Raw genomic sequence first — 23,593 nt, 5'->3', positions numbered from 1 at the left:
ACAAATATGCACCCACATACATACATATACACACATACATATACACACATATACACATACACATATACACATACACATACATGAACATACATACACACAGAGACATACATGCACATACACATATGCACACATATGCACATGTACATACACATACACACATATATATACACATACACACACACACACACATACACGCACGCACACACAGACAAACACTTGCATCCAACTTACTCTCTCCTTTTTATTCAGTGTGGGACCCCAGCATGAGACAGTGCTGTCCATATTAGGGGAGGTCTGTCCACCTCGGCTAACCTAATCCAGGAGCTCCTTTGCAAACCTGCCCAGAGGTTAGTTTCTAGGATGACTATAAACCCTATCAAGTTGTCAGTTGATATTAACCATCACAGTCTTCCTCTTCCTTTTTTCTTTCCCTCCAACTCGAGTGTATAAAGTTTATTTCAAGATGGGTATAAGACATAAGACACATGCCCCAAGATGAGTCCTGACTTTTCTCAGAATTCACTGTGATTGGAGAACTAAGGAAGGGTGGGTGTGAGAGAGCTGCTTCCACAGACAGGTAGGGAGGTTCTCAGGTGGGCAAGTTGTTCGTTCACGTTGGCCACAAAGCTGTTATCAAGTTCCATGTTTCAGCCATTGGGCTAGTCTGTGATTCCTGGGAGCAAAATGGAGTCCTTACTTCAGAACTTTCCCCAAGGGGTGAGAGACATGCTTTAGGACAATATACTGCTTCATTATGGTGACCATGACTTGGAACCTGGACAGACTCTCCAAGCCAGGTACTACAGAACTAGAGAAGAACACTTGTTTATGTGGTTCTATTACTCCTGCAGTGGGCAGTAGCTATGGGTTCAGAGGAGACATAACTAGGTCATCTTTGTCTTGGTACACAGTTCCCTTCCCCATGCCCACTCCAACACACTCAGATTTGTGTTTTAGTCATTGTACAGGGACTCTAGGAAGACCTGTGACTTGATCTTTCTATGCTGCTGTTAAGGGGATCTGACAGGATCTAACAGGATCTGACACACATTCACAATGGAGACATCAGGAGGACCAGGGCAGTGATTGATGCCTAAGGTGGGCTCTCTGTGTTCCCTTCAGCACAGTTGGAAGGCCGAAGCTTCCCTCAGCTCACTGCAGTCTGAGGGTCTCAAGACAATTTTCCTTCCTCTATTCTCATCACCTCTGAAGTCCTCCTGCTCTCACCTCAGTCTTTCCCCTGTGTGTCTTTCAAGACACATCTGATTCTTTGTCTAGGCATTTGAACCCGTGGTCTTCAGTCACTGGCACTGTTTGAGGGGCAGAAGTATGTGACTGGGGACAGGCTTTAAGGACAAAAATGTCCTAGGCTACATCCAGTTCACCCTTTCTATGTTGTGCTTATGGGCCAAGATGTGATCACTCAACTTCCTGTTCCTGCCGCCATGACTGCTGCTTGCTGCCTGGCTGCCATGGACTCTTATCTATCTGGAATTGTAAAACCTAAGGAAACCTTTCCTTCTATAAGTTGTGTTGATTGTTGTGTTTTACCATATCAACAGAAAAAAAATAACTAATTACCCTAATATAAGGAAGTTCGACAAGTCCAAGACTGGGGAGATAGTCTTGGGCCAAAGACCAGGGTACAACATTCCTCAGGACTTAAAGGAAGCTGTAGTCACCCCTCTAAAGAGTTCTGTGGGTTGAATGTGAAGATTTTTCTTTCACTCAGAACCACTGCTTGTTTAAGCTAAATATCTAGACCTGTTCGCGTGCCGGCTGGGCCTCCCTGATCTCAAACCCTGAAATCTGAGATGTTCTAAAGTCTGAACAAAATCTTCCACATCTGACTTCATGTGACAGATCACACAGTCAAAGCCTGAAAATAGTCCCATCTAATGCTCCTCACGTGTTGTGTATAGGCTTTGTGGAAAACATGAGGTAATCTCATTTTAATGCCCGGGTACCTCCCCCAAGATTTCTCACTGTGTCTATGCAAATATCTTAAAACCTTGAAATGGAAAGTCTGAATTCTAAAACACTTTCATTCTAAGGGACACGCATGTAGATTCTTCTGCTGTCCCTTGTTAGCTTTGTTATTGTGATTTTAATCCTTGAGCAAGAAGCTCGCCTCAGATCTTGTAAGCAACTAGAACCCAAAGGAGTTTGAGTCAATAGTTTCCTAGCCTGTGTGAGAAAGCTAACTGCTGGGCGGCCATCCCTTAGAGAAAGCATCTAATTGAGGTTGTCTCTAGGATGTTGGCACAGCATGTACCCCAGATGCAGTCGTGGCATATGGGAAAAAAATATGACACCTGAAGGTCTAGCTTCTCCAGTAGCTAATTGTGTTGCGGGGAATTCACCAGAGAAGACTGCTCTGACACAGGGACTCCACTGGGTGCTTGGGATACCAGTGTAGCCCCAAGGCTTTGTCAGGGTGAGCTTTTAAACACAAAAGCTGTGTTCTGGGTGCCAGGGTGAGTTGGTACCCAGGCAGGACCTGCCTCTTCCCAGAGGTGAAGGGGTGGGGGTAGGAAGTTGTGACCAAGTGAATAAATAAATTAATGGAGAGGGAAAAACACATGTTCTGGGATGACATACTTCAGTTAACAAGAACAGTTAGCCAGAAGCAGAACTACAGAAGCTATAAAACAAGGCTAGAACATTTTGAGACTTTCCCGGAACTTCGACGGATCAGGTCTTAGGTTCAGTTTTGGCAGGGAGTGCTGTCTGCTTGCTGAGCTTTACAGCCCAAGTGGTACCCTACTTCTATCACGGAGTCAGAGTCAGTCGTGCGAAAGTCTGGGGCCTACTAAGGTCTGGGGCCCTGTTGCATTTTTAAGATGAGGAGTGACCAAGGAATCATATCTGGGCGGCAGTAGCAGAGTAGATTCTCCTCAGTCTGGGGGTGTAGGGTGTTCTCAGTGGACCACACTACACTTCATGAGCTCTCTAGAGAAGGGCCAGGCTCACACAGCACTTGGGGGCTTTGTTCCCTTACTCGTAATTCTTGTCTACCCATCCTCCTCCTCCCCTTCCTCCTCTTCCTCCTCCTTCTCCTCTTCCTCCTTCTCTTCCTTCACCTCCTTCTCCTCCTTCTCCTCCTTCTCCTCTTCCTCCTTCTCCTTTTCTTCTTCCTCTTCCTTCACCTCCTTCTCCTCCTTCCCCTTCTCCTCCTCCTCCTCTTCCTCCTCTTCCTCCTCCTTCTCCTCTTCTTCCTTCTCTTCCTTCACCTCCTTCTCCTCCTTCTCCTCCTTCTCCTCTTCCTCCTTCTCCTTTTCTTCTCCTCCTTCTCCTCTTCTTCCTTCTCTTCCTTCACCTCCTTCTCCTCCTTCTCCTCCTTCTCCTCTTCCTCCTTCTCCTTTTCTTCTCCTCCTTCTTCTCCTCTTCCTCTTCCTCCTCCTCCTCTTCCTCCTTCTCTTCCTTCACCTCCTTCCCCTCCTTCTCCTTCTCCTTCTCCTCCTTCTCCTTCCCCTTCCCCTTCTCCTCCTTCTCCTCCTTCTCCTCTTCCTCCTTTTCCTCCTTTTCCTTCTCTTCCTCCTCCTCTTCTTCCTCCTCCTCTTCTTCCTCCTCCTCTTCTTCCTCCTCCTCCTTTTTCTTCTTTTTTCCTTTCTTCCTCCTCCTCCTCCTTTTTCTTCTTTTTTCTTTTCTCCTTCCTCTTCCTCTTCCTCCTCCTTTCTTCTTCCTTTGAGTCCTATGTCTATTTGTATGTGTGTATGTTTACATGTATGTAGGTATACCTATATGTAAGCGGATCATGCATGTGGAGGCCAGACTGACTTCAGGTGATTTGATTGCTTCATCTCCTCTCTATTTACTGAAATCAGGTGTCCCTTTGGATACAAAGATTGACAGTTAACTTAGTCTACTATCTAGCTAACCAAGGATTCCCCCGTTTTATGAGTAACGATTAAACACACACACACACACACACACACACACACACACACACACACAGAGTTTATCAGCTACTTTTCACAGTTGTGACAAAAATACCAGGCAGAACAAAGGAAGGGAAAAGGGATTTATTTGGATTAACGTCCTCAGAGGATGTCTTCCATCGGAATGGGGAGGTCACAGCAGACTTGATTACAGTGGGTCACATGGCAGAGACTCCTAACACCATAGGCTCCCAAGAAGCAGAGAGAACTGGAACAGAACCAGAATAACTTTCAAAGACATGTGTCCAGGGACTTCCTCCAACCAGCCCAGCCTCACCTGCTAAGGGTTTCAAACTTTCAGAACAGCTACCAATTAATGTTCAAAAAGCAAGCCTTGCCGGGGACAGGTCAGAACCCAGGTTCTGTTGTCATCAGCAGCACTGACACTGTAGAGTAAAACAGCTGTAGACACACCTCAGGGATGGACCTCGGGGTAACTGACTGCACAGCAGGTGGCATGGCGGTGCTGGGGGAGCGAGAGAAGGAGTATCACGAGTTTGAAACCAGCCTGGGCAACTCAGTGAGGCAGTTATCTCAGAACAAAACTGACCAAAACATAAAAGCAACAAAAGCAAAACCGGGGACCAGGCAACCGTGGCCCAGAGACTCTGCATTAGTTACTCTCTGTCGCTGAGATAAAACACCTTGAGCAAAGGAAGGAACTGTTTATTTTGGCCTGCGGTTCCAGAAAGGTAGTCCACAGTGGCGGAAGAGGCACGGGAAGAACCAGCCAGAAGAACCCGAGTGGGTTAGATCTTCAACTACACATGTGGAATAGAGAACAAACTGGAAATCGGATCAGTCTATACACCCTCAAAGCCAACTCCAGGCTGTACACCCTCAAGATCAATCCCCCCAGCCAAACACTTCCTCTGGCAAGGCTCCACCTCCTAAAGGTTTCATACCCTCCCCAGGCAACATCATCAACTGGGAGCAAGTGTTCAAAGATATGAGACAATGGGAGACATTTCTCATTCAAACCAGCATAGACTGTAATTTTCAACACTAGTTTCAGGAAGAGAGAGAGAGAGAGAGAGAGAGAGAGAGAGAGAGAGAGAGAGAGAGAGAAAGGGGAAAGGGAGAGAGGAGGGAGGAAATGAGGGAGAGAAGAAAGAAATTAAGGAAGGAAACCTTCCTTTTCTTCCTCCTCCTCCTTCCCCTCCTCCTCCCCATCCCCTCTAGAGACTGAACCCAGGGCTTTGAGCCTAGCAAGCATCTTACCACTGAGCTACACTCGAACCGTTCACATTTTATATATACTTGTAAAAAAAAAATGGTGCAACAACGTGTGCACTTGGCTCCTTTAAATAGCTCTCATCTGGCTGTCTGTTAATGTATGTATCCTGCTTCCATACTGGGGTGGTGACTTTTCATTACTGGGCACGGGTTGCAGTAAAGAGGATGGGGTCCTTGAATATCACAAAGCAATCCCTCCATTCTCGTCAGGACGGTTTCGGAAAAAGAGTAAATATTCTGAAGGCCATTCAGTCTCAAGTTTGGATATTTATTTCTATTTTGTGAACATTTGTTTTGCTTTTCTACTGCCTGGGAAGTCGGGCTTGCATAACTATTGGATCTTTTCTGTGGAATTTCACACCCTCCATTCCGTGGCAGAGGTGGGAACCTGTTGCCATGGAGATGATTTCCAAATTCCCAGGGAGGTTTGTGATTTCTATTAGGAAGTGAGCATCCAAAGTAAGTGAATTTTCCACAATGCCCTCCAGTGTTGAAGCCGACCTTTAACCTGACCCCAGTGCATTATCCACGGAATTATCTAGATATAATTACCCTTGCTGGTAATGAAACGTTGTTGGATGTGGATACTTACTCTCAGGTTTGTGGGATGCATACTTAGAAAAGCTCTTGGCCTTATTCTACATTAAAATCTCAATTCATTCCATGGGAAAATACCTAGAAGATTGGTACCTGGAGGGTGTCTGAACGATCTTGGGCATCTTCCTGTTGGCTTTGCAGAGCTGGGAGCTAACCCTAACCGCCCTAGGCCATGCTAGGCAGGGACTCTACCACTGAAACACATCTGCATCCATGAAACAGAAAGTAGAAACTGTAAACATAACAGACTTCACGTGCTTTGAACCCCAACACTCAAAGGGAAGAGGCAGGCGGATCTCTATGAGTTCAAAACAAAATCACAAACAAACAAACAAACAAACAAGAGTTTTCCCTTTTGGGTTGTGTGCGTAGAGCAAAAGAAAAAAGAGTAGATAATAAAGTTTGATTCAAATTCTGGATCGGTGGCACTGTCCTCTTTCAGAACTGCTGAGTGCGGGAGATAAAAGCATAGTATGCCCAGTTACAATTTTATTTCAGGCAATGAATAGCTTTTATGTTGCATATGCTCTGTGAAGTAGTAAAGCAGAAAATAATCTGTTGCTTATCAGAAATTAGAATGTAGCTGAGCATCCTATATTTTTCTTGGAAATCATCCCCCCACATGGAAGTCAGAATCTTTTGGGGCCTTGGTATTTTCATACATTATTTGTCTTATCAGTATTTTCTATTGATCTGCTTGTTTTTATTTTGATTTTTGGTTCTGAGGTGTAAGCCAAGGTACTTGGGCATCAAAGAACAGAAGTTCCCCTGGATTCCATCTCCAGACCTTGGTTTTACAGACGGGGTCTTGCTATTTTGCCCAGTCTGGCTTTGAAGGTATGATACCTCTGTAACACTCCTCCACTCCTGAGGTTAAAGGTACCTGGCCACCACGTCTGACTGATACTCGCTGCAGTTTCAGTAACTTCCTTCCAGTAGAATTTTACAAGGTTAGAAAGTTTGAGTCTGCAGAAAGTGGCCTCCACTGTTAGAAGCTGGACACAGAGATGGCTTCCTTATTCCTGATCCATTCAAAGGTTCAGGTCTATATTATGGATGGTGCAGATTCATGGACTTCTTTAGTATGGGCTTTTGTCGTTTCCAATACGTTCTCTTAGCCGGGGGTCTAGGGCAAGGGGGACGGGGCAGGTGGCTTGCTTTGTAAGCAAGCAGCCCAGAATCTGATCCCAGAAACCCAGGTACAAAGCTGGGTGCGGTGTTGTGAGCCTATAATCCCAGGGTAGAAAGGCAAAGAGCAGGTTTCCCAGAGGTTCACGGGCCGGCCAGTCTAGCCTATTGAGTAAGACCCAAGCCAGTGAGGGACTCTGTCTCAAAGAGCAAGGGTGTGGGAGAGAGAAACGGTGCCTTGACACCCGCCCTTCTTAACATGTGCATATGAACACCCACATAAATACAAATATACACAGAATGCCCTCGGTACTATTAAACAGTGAAGCAGAACCCTCCTGTTGTTGATGTTGAGAACCAGTGTAGTTGACATCAAGACATAAGTTGCTAGAAGATGTTGAGTTAACCCCCGTCCCAGAAAGAAGAAATGGCTCACAGGAGGCTCCTGCCACTTTCTGCCACCTGCCTTCATTTAGCTCATGCATTTCTCCCTCCCTCCATCCCTCCTTCCCTCCCTCCATCATCCATCCACCCATCATTCATCCATCCATCATCTATCTATCCATACATCCATCTACCATCCATCCATCCATGATCGATTCCATCCATCCATCCATTCATCCATCTATTTATCATCCATCCATCCATCATCCATCCATCTATCCATCCATCATCCATCTATCCATCCATAATCCATCATCCATCATCCATCCATTATCTATCCATCATCTATCCATTCATCCATTCATCCATCTATTCATCATCCATCCATCCATCATCCATCATCCATCCACCCATCATTCATCCATCCATCATCTATCTATCCATCCATCTACCATCCATCCATCCATGATCGATTCCATCCATCCCTCCATCCATCCATTCATCCATCTATTTATCATCCATCTATCCATCATCCATCCATCTATCCATCCATCATCCATCTATCCATCCATAATCCATCATCCATCATCCATCTATTATCTATCCATCATCTATCCATTCATCCATTCATCCATCTATTCATCATCCATCCATCCATCCATCCATCATCCATCATCCATCCACCCATCATTCATCCATCATCCATCTATCCATCCATCATCCATCATCCATCATCCATCCATTATCTATCTGTCATCTATCCATCCATCCATTCATCCATCTATTCATCATCCATCCATCCATCATCCATCCATCATCCATCATCCATCCACCCATCATTCATCCATCTATCCATCCATCATCCATCCATTATCTATCTGTCATCTATCCATCCATCCATTCATCCATCCATCCATTCATCCATCTATTCATCATCCATCCATCCATCATCCATCCATGTTCTCACACTCACTCTGGGCTTTATTATCCACACTGCAAATAGAGCAGTGAATAATCTGGATTAATTACTCCTTTCAGAATATTTTATTCCTCGTGGGGAGAGATTAAAAAAAAATAAACGAATGAGATTTGATGCTGGGAAGAGATGTAGAAATGTTTTCTTATCAACATGGTGGTTCACAACTCCTGTTCCAGGGAACCCAATGCCCTCTTCTGCCCTCTACTGGCACTGCATGATCATGGTATAGATGCAGAGAAGCAGGAACACTCACATATAGATAATAGTTTAACATAAAAACATGGATATCTCTGCTGACCTTTCAATATGTAGAGATGAGTCCAGTGCAGACAAGCCATGTGCCATGATTTGTGACTTGAACAAGCTCTATCTAGGCCAGTTTAAGATAGGATGGAAACAGGGGCAGATACAGGTATCTCTGGAAAGGTTACAATGACTTAGAGAAAATAGATAGCTATTTCTTTAAAAGAAACTTGAGTTGAACACCAAAAAGTTTTCACTCATTGAACAAGCATTCCATGCCCTTATTGATTCAAGAGAGACTGCTGTTCTGGGGGTGTTCGTTTGTCTTCAGTTCATTTTACAAAATAAGCACAGAGTGTTCGCTCACATGATTAGCTCACATGGTCAAGACACTGTGGAGCGGAAAGTTATTTCCTGGCCGTTTAATAAGGTGAGACTCCAAGTCTGTTACAAGGATTGTTGAAAGCTTTTATTGCAAAACCATCCCACTCTCTAGGGCAAACTAAATCAGATCGATAGCGGTGTTTCTAATTATTACATGGTGGGGTGAAAGGAGAGTGAGGGACAGAGTGGATAAATGCACTCCTTGCATTAGAACTCACTGGAATTTGAAAACACTCCAGCAAAGCCATCAGGTACAAACAGGGAAGAAGTGGACAGAGGGCTTTTTACAGATCTGCTGTTTGCCTAGAAGGCACCCTGTGGGTTACCTCCAAGGAGTTCACCTTCCTGGTCGGTTTACACAGGAAAAGAAAGGCCTCTTGACAAACAGCACTCAGTAGTTTGCTCAGCTGTGAGATTTCCATTAACCAAACAGAAGTCCTCCAGCACACACTGGGTGTTTGCTCAGCTAGCATGCAGTGGCATCTCGTCAAGGCCTGCCGTTGTCTGCAAAGCCCTTGAAAGCCCTAAGTCCACAAGAAAGCAAACAGTTTGCCTAGTCATTACTGTCAGACTCAGTTTTCATAAGGCGGCTATGAATGTCACCAGTCGCCAGTTGAAGTGAATCTCAATGAAGCCACACATGTCATGGTGGTTAAAGATTTCCCGGCAACTACTTTCCCTCTGCCAAACGGTTGGGAATGATATGGGTACATCGGGGTGTCTTGAAGAACAGTAAAGTCTTTGGCGGATGGGGGGAGTCAAGAGTCCCAGATGCCAGATGGCCACCAAAGATGCCCTAAATGAAAGGCTTTCGGTTTCTTGTCTCACGGATTTGAAGAACAAAACATTCAGACCACGATGGCTAACTCTTAGAGAGAAATTATTATGGATTTATAGGTGGGAGCTTAAGGTGAGGTGCAGGGAACACTTATATACAAGTACAAAGCCCCTATGTAACAAGACGAGCAGTCTACTTCCCTCCTTGGCGTCAAGGTGCCTCAAAGTTTTATTTGCATTCTCTGTATGGTTTCCAGGAAAGAGCTACTCCAGAAAAAGATTAAGTAGTAGTGTTGTTGTTGTTGTTGTTGTTGTTGTTGTTGTTTGAAGCGATCGCAAGGCAAAGGAATGCCACAAAATCACACCACACAACAGACCTCATATGGGGGGGGGGGGCGGGGGGCGGGGAAGTATGAAAATGGCTGCCTCTGAGCAGGAATGGAAAGCAGCAGCCCACGAAAGAACAGGCTTTAAAACAGGTATAGTGCATGCGCGTAGGGAGACCATGCGACATTTGGTGGTTGATGGTGGAAATGTGTCACGTTTGACTGTTGGGGATGGGCAACGGCGCTGACTCACTGAAGGCGGGCCGGGGTTCTGGAATCTGGATGGTCTCGGTTTGCCAACAAAAAGAAGTAAGGAAAAGTCAGACCCCCACCCTCACCCCCGCTTCTAGCATCTCCATACTCTGACTGTGGTAGAACCAGAGGCTTTGGGGCTTGAACATTTATGGCTACCAAAAGCCCCAAAGGCATCCCTAGCTTTTAGTAAATAAAGACACTGGATGGTTTCCCAATACAAAAAGAAATGGATCCCTGACTTTTACCGAGGAGCTTTTCCCAGTGTGAAACCATAAAGCACTTTCCTTCACAGCTTGGTGGGACGCCCTGTAGGAATATATCTGCAACTGGTGGTTATGTCAAAGGCCTGCCTTTGAAGATTGCAGCTGCTTGTAGCTCTGGCCTGTGGGTCTTCTCCCTTCTTGCCTCGGTTTACAGATCTTCTGGGTCCTTGGTACTTCAAATAAGCCCATAGCTGGTGTCTTAATTGCTTTCTGTTGCTGTGATAAACATTGTGAGCAAAAGAGCAACCGGAGGAGGAAAAGCCAGGCAGGAACTCAAAACAGGAACCAGAAGCCGGAAGCCGGAAGCAGGTCTGAGGCAGAGGCCATGGAGGAATGCTGCTATTATAATACTTTGCCTGTGCCTTGCTCAGCCTGCTTTCTTGTAGAACCTAGGATCACTTGCCCAGGGGTGGCACCACTACCAGGAACCTGGGCCCTTCCACATTAATCATCATCTAAGGAAATGCTCCCCACCCCTCATGGGTCCACAGGCCAATCTGATGGGGGCAATTCCTCTATTGAGGTTTCCTCTTCCCCAGTGACTCTAGTGTGTGTCAAAATGACGATAACTAACCGGCCCGGTTGGATGTGGTGGCATATGTCTATAATGCCAACACTAGGGATGGGACAAAGGCAGTAGGATTGTAAATTCCAGGTTATCCGGGCTACCGAGAAAGTTTGAGACCTGCCCAGACTACAGTGAAACCTTGTCTGTAAGCAAAAGAGAGAATGTGACCTGCGGGCGGCAGGAGACCCTGTACCTGTCCCCAGGCGCCCCTGTACCTGTCCCTAGGCAGCATCGCAGACTTCACGGCAGACCCATTGCATCTGAACATGGCCTTTAAACAAGATCCGGACTTCATGAGCAAGTTTCAGAAGCACTCGGCTAGAAACTTTCTCCTTTCAACCAGATGTCAACTCACGGTAAACTGAGAGTCTCGAGGATGAAGCCCCCAAAGGGATACAGTCAAGCGGGTATTTCTTAAGGCATTCTGTGGGTCTGAAGAGAAATCTTTTTATAGTTAATATTTACCTCTTTAAAAAGCCATATTTTTTTATAAATACAATTGTTTTTACAATTGCACGTGTACCCAATCAGGAAACAGGGAGGGCGTGTCAATGTCCCTTTGCACTAGTGTGACAGTTAGTGAGGTGGGCAAGCAGTCTACTGCTTGAAGGATCTCATTAGGACTTCTCTGTTGGTGTATAAACGTTTCAATTGAATGTTCAGCGTCAGGTAGCTGCTTTTGAAATTAAGGCTCTCCCGTCATGCCCTGTGCTACATAGCAATAGAGGGTGTTCACTATTCTTAAGAAAAACTATCTATTGGAAATCAATGCTGTGTCCAATCGTCCAATTGCTTTGCTGATAACCAGTGGGGTGAGACGAGATAAGTCATTCTAATTGCTCCCATTCTTTGTTTTCCTGCCAGCAACTTTAGATCAGATCATCTCGATAGAGCTTCTCCACATTTCAGCACAAGACTGGCTTTGTAAAAGTCACTGGTGATGGGGAAAGTTTAAAAACAAAAACAAATATCCCCCTCCCCCACCAAGCCGTGCCTTCACCCCCTGCACCTTTTTGTGAATGACACCCTCAGGGCCCTTCATTGTACTTAAGGTAACTGTTTCTTCTTATCCTGAGCAAGCCGGTTCTTCAGAAACTTCAGAAGCAACAGTCTAGCACAGCCCCAAAGGAAAACATGTGCGACTTAGTGCCCAGAAATGGCTGAAGCACTCCAGCCATCCATGCTATAATCTCTGGGCCAGAAGACTCAGACTGGGTGGCCTGCAGCCTGGAGCTTTTAAGATAAAAGAAAAATTATATAGTAACAGAGCCCTGGTTCTTGAGGAGTAAAGAAATTGTCACTGCTCTTTTACACACTGTGAGTTCTCTTCTGAAATAACCTCCAGCAGACTTCCAGCTCTCAACTCCTGGGCTAATCAAGGCTCTTCAGTTCTTCCGGAGGACCGAGATTTGATCTTGGTTTCTTGTCCCAAAAGATCTGTCTCTGTGTGTGGCAGAGATCTCGTACAGAACCTGGGGCTCTGGAGGGATGGTTGCTATAGTTTCAGGATGAGCATCAGATAGCTGCCCAGTGAGCTCCTAGCAAGAAGAAAGTGAAGTGTGTGTGTGTGTGTGTGTGTGTGTGTGTGAGAGTGTTTGTGTCTGTATGAGTGTGTGTGTGCCTGTGCATTCCATAGAATGTGTGTGGAGGTCAGAAAGCAACTTTGAGAGCTAGGAGACCAGATCTGGTGGTCAGTCTTGGCAGCAAGCGCCTTTACTCATTGAGCAATATTACTGGGCTTTCCTTAGATGTTTGTTTGTTTGTTTGCTTGTTTGGACAGCAATAGAAAATTAACATAATACCAGAGTTCACAATCCTTGATCTAGGATCAGTAATGTAACACATTTTACAAACCCACAATAGCTCTATATGGATTATTATATATATTATACTATATTATCTAGTATATCTAATATACTTCCATATTGGAAGAACTAGAAAACACCCACAGCAGTCCTCTACAGCACTATGTGTAAAGAGAGCTGGGTGGTCTGTTCAGAGCCTCAGAGCTGATTCTTGGGTAATCCCGTGGCTTCTGCTTTGGGTCTAAGGATGTGCTTGGAAACGTGGGCGTGGCTGACTTCTCCACAGTTGCAAGGTTCCCACTGTTCCAGATGGCCAGTAAGGAATGTGATGTGTGGCCCACCTCTGGAAAGGATCGAGGAAGCTCGGTGGTATTTCCTGGCAAAGAAAACAAGGGTGGTTCTTTACGGCTTATGCCTTCCTTCAGGTACTAGGGGTGTTTGATTGTACTTATAAGTAGTCTATGAAACAAGAGAAGGTGTCGGAAAAGCAGAGCTCGCGGGGATTGTAATTTTACTGAAACCGGAGTGTCGAGGGAATCCCTCTGGGGGAGCAGAGGCACTGGCTTAGCGTGCCGTGCCTTCTCCATCTTCTCAGAAGCACTAGGCCTAGAGCCCCGGCTTGCACACTGCGAGCACATTTAGAGTTTGTGATGGTTGAATGAGACGCGTCTCCTAGGCTCCTGTGTTGGAACACTTGGCCCCAGCTGGTGGCGCTCTTTGGGAGAGTTGTGGAACCTGAAGCCTCAGTGGAGGAAGTGGGTTACTGTAGGCTGGCTTGAGGTTTTATGAAAGCACTTCCGGCCTCACTTCATTCTCTGCTCCCTAACTACAGCCTAATGGACCATGCTCCGGCCTCCTTGTGTTCCCCACCTGGAATACTGCCCCTCCACCGCCACCCCACCCCCACGCCCACCCCTTAAGCCACGAAGCAACATAAACTGGTTCTCCTTTAAGCTGCCTTTTCTCCTGTTTTTGACCACACTGAGAAAAGTAACTAATTCAGCAGAACCTAAAGAAAGGTCTCCTGCCAAGCCTGGCCAGCACAACGCAGAGCCAGCACTCCTGTGTTTGACTCCTGCCAGCAGCTCATGCAGACTCCATCAAGAACTCTCGGAGAGACAGCCCTGCGCGGAAATCCAAAGCGGAGCTGGCACGAGGACATCACATGCTTCCAGAGCACCAGCACTCAGCCAGTTAGAAATAGTGGTGTCTGGGGATAGGTGGAACCCGTGGGTTTGTTGTTTTCCCCTATTTAATTTCTTAGAAAATAGTTGAGGTCAGCGTTCGTTTTGTATCACTTGCATGGAATGCAGCCAAGAAGGAGGAAACCGCTCTAGTTATGTGCTTTGTGTGGAGGAATACATTTTACTCTCTCTTTATGCTGTGGGCAATGTGTTAACATGCCACTGGCTGAATTACCCTTGACTTAAAACACCTGAAGGCAATAAATCCAAGCCCTATCAGGTGACTCATGGGAAAGGCATGCCTCCCTCCTCTGCGGTCCACTGGTCCGTGAGTGTGCGTGCCAATCACCATCACCTGGAGGCTCACTGAAAACAGACGCTGTGTTTCTGATTGAGTGCATTTCTGGGCTGGAATGTGGCCTGGGAATTTGCATAGCAGAGGAACGCCCAAGATAATGCTGGCATTCTGGCTCTGGGGCCACGCCCGAAGATTCCCTGTCCTGAGTAAGGGGCCAGGGTTGCAGAGCAATGGAGACACCACGTAAAGCCGGCACACCAGCACATGTCTATCATCCCAGAACGCCAGAAGGAGTAGAGGAGGTGGCAGCCTGAAATCAGAATATATAATCTACTATGTATCAAGGTCAAGCCCAGCTTGGACTACCTGAGACTCTAAATAATAAACAAATACGCTACCCCAAATAGACTCTTTTAAACCCAAGGTTACTCAAGCAATTCTCTCCTCAGGGACAAACCAGAGATCCTACCTTGTAGGTTGAGGTTCACAATCTTAGCCCAACTTTTAAAAAAGATTTAAGATCCGAGGACGGATTTGCCAAGTGCCCCACCCAAGTGCTACTGACACTCACAAGGCTGCTCCCCATCCCTTGTGATTTTGTGCCCTCTCAGTGTGGTGGCTCTCCATTTGCTGTGGCCCTTTCCATTGGACTTGCTTGAGCCCTGCCCTGTGAATGCTCTAACAATCAGACCAGACATCACTGTTCTGTCCCCACCAGATCCAAGTCCTGGTCTTGTAGCCTTTCTCTCCTTACAGTTTGCTCACTGAATAGCAAACCTTCTCTTGGTTCCTCTTTAGAAAATCCCACAGCTTGCAGTAGGATGTATCTTTTGAAGGACATTGTCCCGGGCAATGAAGAGCCTACAAGGAAATGTGGTGCACACTCTGTGATGGACACGTGCGATGGAAGATGTTCACTGTCAACCCGACAGGGTTTGGAGTCACCTAGGAGACACACCTCTAGGTGTGCCTAAGAGGAAGTTTCCAGAGAGATTTGGCTGAGTAGCAAAGACCCCCCCCCCATGAGTGAGGGTGGCACTGTCCCCTGGCTTGAAAGCCTGGACAAATAAAAAGAGAACTTGAACTGAGCAGAAGAGTTCATATCTCCTTGCTACCTGACTGGATGCAAGTGACCATCTGCCTCAAGGTCCTCTGGCCATGCTTCCCCTGAACCAAAATAACCCATCCCTCCCTTCGTCCTTTCCTCCCTCTCTCCTTCCCTCCTTCCCTCCCTCCTTCCCTCCTTCCTTTCCTTCTTTCCGTCCTTCCTTCCTCCTTCCCTCCCTTCTTCCCTTCCTTCTTTACTTCCTTCCTTCTTTACTTCCATCCTCCCTTCTTCTTTCCTTCTTTCCTTCCTTCCTTCAAGTTTCTTCTGTCAAATAATTTGTCAGAGCAAGAACAGCAATTCACTAGGGTGGGAGTGGGGGGTGGAGAAACGGCATAGCAATTAAGAACACTTCCTGCTCTTACTGATGACCCAAGTTTGGTCCCCAACACTCACATCGGGCAACTCACAACCCCCTGTATACAACCCCAGGTCCAGGGAACCTGCCTGCCATCACTTAAGAGGCACAGAGGTGGGCAGATCTCTGTGCATAAGGTCAGTCTCATCAACATTCTGACTTCCAGGCCAGCCCAGGCTACCTAGCGAGAGCCTGTCTCAATAAGTAAATGTACGAACAAATGAAAAAATAAACAAGGTTTTGTTTTTAACAAGGGCAGTAATGGATCAATGGTTTCAGCTGTTAAATAACTCATGTTTGGAAGAATTATCACATTTCTTCATTTAAGGGTTAATTTAATTAATTTAACAGGACAGGATGTTTGTCTGGGTAGACCCCTCCAGGTAAAAGCACAAGCCACACAAGGCTGATGACCTGAGTTTGCTCTCAGGATCCAAAGAAAGATAGAAGGAGAGAAGTGACTCTATGAGGTTGTCCTCTGAACCTTCACACAGGCACTGTGGTGCGTGCGCGCGCGCACACACACACACACACACACACACACACACACACACACACCACAAATAATGATGATAATAACATTTTAAAGATTTGTTTTACTCTTGATCATGCACATATATGTGCGTTGTGTGTGGGCATGTTCATGTGTATACAGGAGCCTGTAGAGGACAAAGAGGACATCAGCTCTCCTGGGGCTGGAGGAACAGGCAGTCGTGGGTTGCCCAGTAGCTGTGGGTTCTGGGAGCGGAGCTCTAGTCCACTGGAAGCACCGTCAATCACTGAGCCATTGTGCCTGCTCATGAAACACTTGTCTTAAGTGTGGGAAGCATACAGTTTACAAAATGATACCTCTGATTTGATTTTATTCATGCAAGTGTGTCTAAATAGGGATGCCCTTAGGATTATTTTCAAAATAATATGTATGACCTTTTTTCTTCTTTTTATAACTTTTAGGAGGGCTAGAGAGATGGTTCAGGGGTTAAGAGCACTGGTTGCTCTTCCAGGAGACTAAGGTTCTGTTCCCAGAACCCACATGGCAGCTCAGAACTGTGTGCAATTCCAGTTGCAGGGGATCTGATGCCCTCACACCAATGCATGTAAAACAAAGCTAAACAAACAGCTTTCAGAATGCTTTTTTACACACTAATAATGAAGCTGCATTACTTATGGAAGAAAAGGGCGGGGGCTCTCTGTTCCTTTTGTGCTCTTAACAGCTTGTCAGTTTTTAAAACTCAGGTTGCCTGCTTGACTGTTGTTTTTGAAATAACTCTTGGGTGGGAGATAATAATGCAAATCTTTTTTTTTCAGCTAAAGGAAGAAAGGGAGGAACTGGAGGTCAGACCTTGGCAACAAAGCTCATAGTCACATTGTGCACGGAGCGGCTGCCAGCGTGGGAAAACCTTAGCGCCGGAGTGGAAATGTGGCCTGACAAACAAAGGCCACATACCAAACGTGTAAATTCACAGACACTGGAGAAAAATGTCCCAAATGAGTATGTTTAAAATGTTCAAGTTCTTACCCGCTGTCCTAAGATCAACCCAAATGCCAACTTAAGAGAAAAAAAAAAACAAAAAAAAAAAACAAAAACAAAAACTCAAACAGACAATCGAGCAAACAAACAAAGAAGTCATCAGTTCCCTTCCACCTTGACTCTTCCTGTTCCGATAACTGGTGTTGCAGGTGTGCACCACACAGGCTAACAATGGGTAACCTGTAGCCTCCAAAGTAGGCAACAATGAAACATTTTTAAAACATTCTAGCTGTTGTTTTGATACTTTATTTTTAGTGTGTGTGTGTGTGTGCAGGTGTCTGAGGAGGCAAGAGGAGGGCATCGGACCCCCTGGACGCGGAGTTACAGGTCCATCAGATGTGAGTACTGCTTTCTGATCCCTGTCCTCTGGAAGGGCTTCCAGCGCCCTTAACTGCCCAGCCATCCTTTCAGCCTAAAAGCACCTACTTTATTCTTCCACAGTAAGGCTTGCATTTGAATTGTTTTTCTTGCATGGCTATTCTCCTATCCCACCTTTAGCTCTTACTCCTTGATGTAAGGCAGACTAATGATTTGTCAATCAGTAGCTGGCAGAGAGGAGGTGGCAGGCAGCCTGTCTGACTATTTTAATTGTCATTTGTATGTGTATGTGCTTGGGTCTCTGTGTGAGCATGTGCACGTGAGTACAGTGCCTATGGAAGTTAGAAAAGGGTATCGGAAACGGATGCCCTAGAACTGGGTCACAGATGGTTGTGAGCAACCATGTGGGTGCCGAAAATCAATCCTAGGTCCTCTGGAAGAGCAGTAAGTGATCTTAACTGCTGAGCTGTCTCTCCAGCCCATTTCACTTTTTGAAACTAGTATTGTGTCTCACACACACACACACACACACACACACATATATATCATCTAAATAATGTATACATCATAATCTCATCAACATAAGAGAAGAGTAGCAAGAAACCTGAAAGCCAACTATGATATGTCAGACTTCATCCTGGCATTGCCTACCTGCTAAATTCTAGAGAGATCGGTGCTCTGATGAAGCACTAGATAACTCAGAAAAAAAACCCAATCCTGTGCACCTACTAGTTATCGCCACTAGTGGAAATAATAATAGTAATTTAGGTTTTAAAAATTAAGCACATCATCTCTGACAAGGACTTTGTCGTACATTAGCTGGGACCCTGACTTAAGCGGGAGTTGTAGACAGTCTACATTAAGTGAATCTGCTTCCTTAGCAAAAGCACAGAGCCTATGATAGGTTCTGGGCAATGTCTAGGTTTCCAGATATGAGGTGCATGCATGCCTGTTATCCCTGTACTCACAAGACTGGGGCCAAGACGCTGATGATTGTATCTGAGGCCATTCTGGTCAACACAGAGAGACCATGTCTTAAATGAGAAAAAGGGAGAGGGAGATAAAGATAGACCATGAGAGGGAGAAAGAAATGGAGGGAGGAAGGGAGAAAGAGAGAGAGAGGGAGAGGGAGAGGGAGGAGGGAAGAGGGAGGGAAAGAGGGATGGGTGGGAGAAGGTAACAAGTAAATGGGAAGGAAAGAACCTTGAGAAAGAACCATGTAGCCAGCATCACCTGTATCACATTTTAATCAGTAAGCTGCTCAGGTGGCGACCTGTTTTATGAAAGTCTATTTTTTCCTTTTTCCCTCCTACTTGGTTACCATTTAATATAGAAAAGAATGTCCACTTGGGTTTTGTGTCAGTTCTGTTTGTTTGTTTGTTTGTTTGTTTGATGGTGTAAGGAGACACATTCTCACACTGGATTTTGACTGAGAGATTGGGTGTGGTCAGTCTCTTCTAGAAGCTTGGCTCAATCCCTCCGGTCCTTCTGTGCTGAGGATTCATCAGGAGAATGCAGGAAAGAAATTCGGGAGCCTCTGTGTCTCTCCTATCGCCCAGTCCAAAGCCAGAATGTCCTCCACTAATGCTTGTTGCTTGATACATTGTGTCAAAAATCTGTACTAGGCATTCCCGATAGATAAAGGGGTTTAAGGAAGATCCATGTTGGCTGTTTAGCAAATGTTCACTGTCGGAGGGATTGCATGTAGGTGAGTGTTGAGAACTTTTGGCCAGCACTCCATGTAAGGGATCCTTGTCACACAACCAGGACAGATGGGCTACAGTATCTGGCCTGCCAGTCACTGTCCTGCAAGAAAGGGCTAGCCAGCTCTTAGGGATGAGACTTCGAATCTAGAGAACTCTAAAGATCTCGGTCGTCAGACCTTAAAGACAGAGTGATTGGTTGCTTTCAGTGCTTGTTTATTGCATAAATCGTTCACAGATAGTAATGGTCCTCACATGAAAACTCAAAAATAAGAGTGTATGTGGGAATGAAATTAGCATCATCCAAAATACGCCATACAAAGGTAGCATTCCTCAGGTGTGTGTGTGTGTGTGTGTGTGTGTGTGAGAGAGAGAGAGAGAGAGAGACAGAGAGAGAGACAGAGAGAGAGACAGAGAGAGAGACAGAGAGAGAGACAGAGACAGACAGAGAAGGGGTGGGGGATTACACCATATAAAGGTAGCTTTTTCCTAAGGTACCCATCAGTGAGCTGCTGATAGCTTTCACAGCGGATCTTAGCATCCTGATTTAGACTTCTGTGGTTTTCTCTCCTCTAGCAAATACAACCCTGGCAAGTAGAGAGCCCGACAGACCCCTGGCAGATGGTCTTCTGTGCCTCTACACATGGGGTCAACAGATATTTGGCTAAAGTGAGTGGGCAATTAAATGTAGAATTCGATGGGCTTTTTCCTCTCCTTTATTTGAATTACTTTTAACCCACATGAATCGAACAATTAATGCTTATATTTTCAGCACCTCTTGCTTCCTTCTAATCTTTCTACATAAAACTATTACAACATAAAATGCATAACTAATGGATAATATACACTTTAACCATATTAAGTCATCTGTTGCACACAAAAGCTGGACTTAACTGTAAATGTACTGTCTTTGTTAGGTTTTCTATTGCTGTGATGGGACACCATGAACAAGAGTAACCTGTGGAGGACAGGGTTAATTCACCTCACAAAATATAATCAGTCACTGAGAGAGGTCAAGGCAGAAACCTGGAGGCAGGAGTGGATGCAAGGCCCATGGAGGATCGATGTTTTTCACTGCTCACTTGCTCACTCATGGATTGCTGGGCCTGGTTTCTTGTAGAAGTTGTGACCACCAGACCGGGATCGCACTTCCCACAGTAAGCTGGGTCCTCCCCCATCAATCATGAATTAAGAAAATGTCACAGGCTTGCCCCCAGGGCAATCTGATGGGGGCGTTTTCTCAATTGAGGTTTTGCCTTCCCAAATGACTTTACCTTGGGTGGAATTGCCTGACGTAAAACTCTCCAACACACATGCTATTTCAGACTGGGAAGCTCATGACCACTCTCTGCCCTTTAGAGTCAGTCATTTGCTATATGATGCAGAGGGATGTGCCAAAATCACGTGTGTGTGTTTGTGTGACATTTACATGTAAGTATTCAGGTAACAGGTGCCCTTGTGCCAAAGGCCAATATCAGATGTCTTCTTCAATTCTTCCTCGCTTTATCCTTTGAGGCAGGGTCCCTCACAGGGGACTGTGGTCTCACCATTTCTTAGTCTAAGGAGCCAAGAGCCACAGAGATTCCTCCTGTCCCTGCTTCCTGACACTGGGGTTACAAACAGGCCACCATGCCTATCTTTTTACATAAACTCTAGGGATCGAACTCAGGTCCTCAAACTATGGGGCGAGCACGTCACCAGCAGAGAGATCAGCCCAACTCCATGATTTGCGTTTCTGTGAAGAGATGGTGAAGAAACTCAGTGGTTTAGCTCTTCAGAGGACTAGAGTTCTGTTCCCAGCACCCAGGTGTGACAGCTCACAGCTACCTGTGACTCCGGCCCCAGCGGACCTATTGCTTTCTGCTGACCTCCTTGGAGTTAGAATTTCTCCAGCCCAGTTCTGACTAGTCAGGCAGCCATGATAACCACTGTGGAGACCCTTCTCTACTCTGAGCCCTGCCAACATAGCTAGAATGTCATGCTAATGTCAGAAATGACTTAAGAGAGCAGGAGAGTGGCAGACGATGATATGAAGCCATGAACGCCTGACCATAAAAATCACCATTTCACAGCCTCTCCTCAGCTTCTCCTGTCTGCTGATGCACTCTGCTAGTAGTAACAACCCTGCCTCTGAGGACAAGAGCCTTTAAAATCTCCCACAATTCAAAAGGGGGACACGGTGCAGCATGAGGCTAGCAAATGGGTTTCAAAACCTTTCTATCTGCCTGTTGAATGGGTCAGCTGGGAAATGAAGGGAAATGATTCACGGCCAACAGCTGTGTGAGCCGAGCAGGATTTGGCACATGGCCACCTTTTGCCAGTAAAAGCAGCGGCAGGCAGCCACAATCCTGCCTGAGTCCTGCTCACATAGGCCGCTCGCTCGGACTCTCTTCAAACTTCGCATTCACAAGAAAGCCTGACTGTCAGATGACCTGCGCATGTGCAGTTAAGCGAGCTTTTCCAGCTTCCACCCGGCAGCTTCAGCAAAGGAGAAAACAAACAGACCTTGAGGTGAAGCCTGCCATCTCTTTGTGGATTATCCCATTTTACAATCCAAAGACTGGGTCACTTCGAGGTGATAAACATCAGCCTCTCTGGGGAAGGAAGCAACACACACCTGGAAACCAAGCCTTTTCCAATGTAATTTGTCTATAAACTCACCGGACTTCAGGCTATTCTGGGACTTAACCAAAATACGTAAAGTGCTGAAATGACTCCATAGCATCTAATTACAAACTTCCAACTACCAGTGAGACATTTTAATGTCAACACAAGTCCCTGGTAGAACACTTTAGAAAGCCCATCTTTGGGTTCAATTCCTGGCACCTAACATGGATTCAGTTTGTGACACTGAATTTATCTATTTTTATGACTTTTTTGGTTTTAACTATGTGTATATGTGGGGAAGGGGCCTTGCACACATGTGCACAGATGGCAAAAGAGGCTGAGAAGGGGGTGTCCGATCTCCTGGAGCTGGAGTTACAGGTTGTGAACCACCAAACCTGAGTGTTGGGAACCAAACCCAGGTTCCCCGCAAGAGCAGCAAACGCTTTTAAACACCAAGCCATCTCTCCACCCGCAAGTTATCTAATTTTTGCAGTACCTGGGGACTTAGAAAGCCCGAAATTGCTAAATTCAAACTATCTAAAAGACAAATTTTGACTCTGCTCTGTGAGAAACCTTTCTTCTTGAAGAGAACATAAGAGAACGTTATATTTTGTGGAAGAAAATCATATAAAAAATGTGTTTCTGTGAGAAGCCAAGGAAATGAAATGGGTATCTTTTCAGTAGGCTTATGTAGAAGGCTTTTATATTCTAACCCCACCCCATCACCAAATGAGCTGTTTCTCTAGACAGAGTGCTGGCCATTTGGTTCCTACAGTCACTGTATTTATGAATCCAAGGAAATAAATCTAGAGAGCTATTTATCTGCAAAGCATATAAACAAATAACGGACAAACAGAAGTCAAATAAAAGAATATAAAATACATTTCCACTCCCAGGAAGCCTCCAAAAGGGGGATGTTTCGTTAGATTTAAAAAAAAAATCAAAATCACTTTGCTTTAAATTGAATATCAGTATCTTTTTTGGTTTTGGGGCATCAGTATCTTAATTAGGATAGAAGCATACTATTTATTTATTTATTGTTAGGGTTTATTTTTATTTTAAATTACATGTGTGTATGTGTATGCATGTATGAGTGTGTATGTGTGTATGTTTGTACATGTATATATACATGTGTGCATGTGTACATGTGTGTATGTGTATGTATGTACATGTGTATATACATGCGTGCATGTGTACATATATGTGTAAGTGTATGTACCTGTGTATATACATGTGTGTATGTGTACATATATGTGTAAGTGTATGTATGTACATGTGTATATACATGTGTGTATGTGTACATATTGTGTAAGTGTATGTATGTACATGTGTATATACATGTGTGTACGTGTACATATATGTGTAATATCTAAAGAAGTCAGAGCTGGACCAGGCAGATGGTCGGGAGCTGCCTGGTGCAGGGAACAGAACTCAGGTCCTCTGGAAGAGCAGTTCATGCTCTTAACTGCCGAGCCAGCCATCTCTGCAGCCCAGCGTCAGTATGAAGGGCACACAACTCACTGCCTCGCTTTCTTGCATCGAGCATGACACAACACTGTTTTAGGCACCGCATATAAACATTTTGCTATGTCAGCCTGAATAT

The 23,593-nt window shown here is 45.4% G+C and overlaps 1 long non-coding RNA gene across 2 annotated transcripts in view; it reads left to right on the top strand.

Moving 5' to 3' along the window:
* Positions 1 to 17,588, top strand: part of LOC120094286 (uncharacterized) — a 50,109-nt gene extending 32,521 nt beyond the window's left edge. For both annotated transcript variants that reach the window (XR_015628094.1, XR_015628095.1), the window contains one exon: positions 17,140 to 17,588. This is a non-coding gene — a long non-coding RNA (uncharacterized LOC120094286). The remainder of the gene's footprint in view (positions 1 to 17,139) is intronic.
* The last annotated feature ends 6,005 nt before the right edge of the window (positions 17,589 to 23,593 follow it).

This window comes from Rattus norvegicus, chromosome 8 (assembly GCF_021556685.1).
Source record: "Rattus norvegicus strain SHRSP/BbbUtx chromosome 8, alternate assembly SHRSP_T2T, whole genome shotgun sequence".
In the NCBI taxonomy this organism is placed as follows: domain Eukaryota; kingdom Metazoa; phylum Chordata; class Mammalia; order Rodentia; family Muridae; genus Rattus; species Rattus norvegicus.
This window is presented reverse-complemented; position numbering and strand designations above follow the sequence as displayed.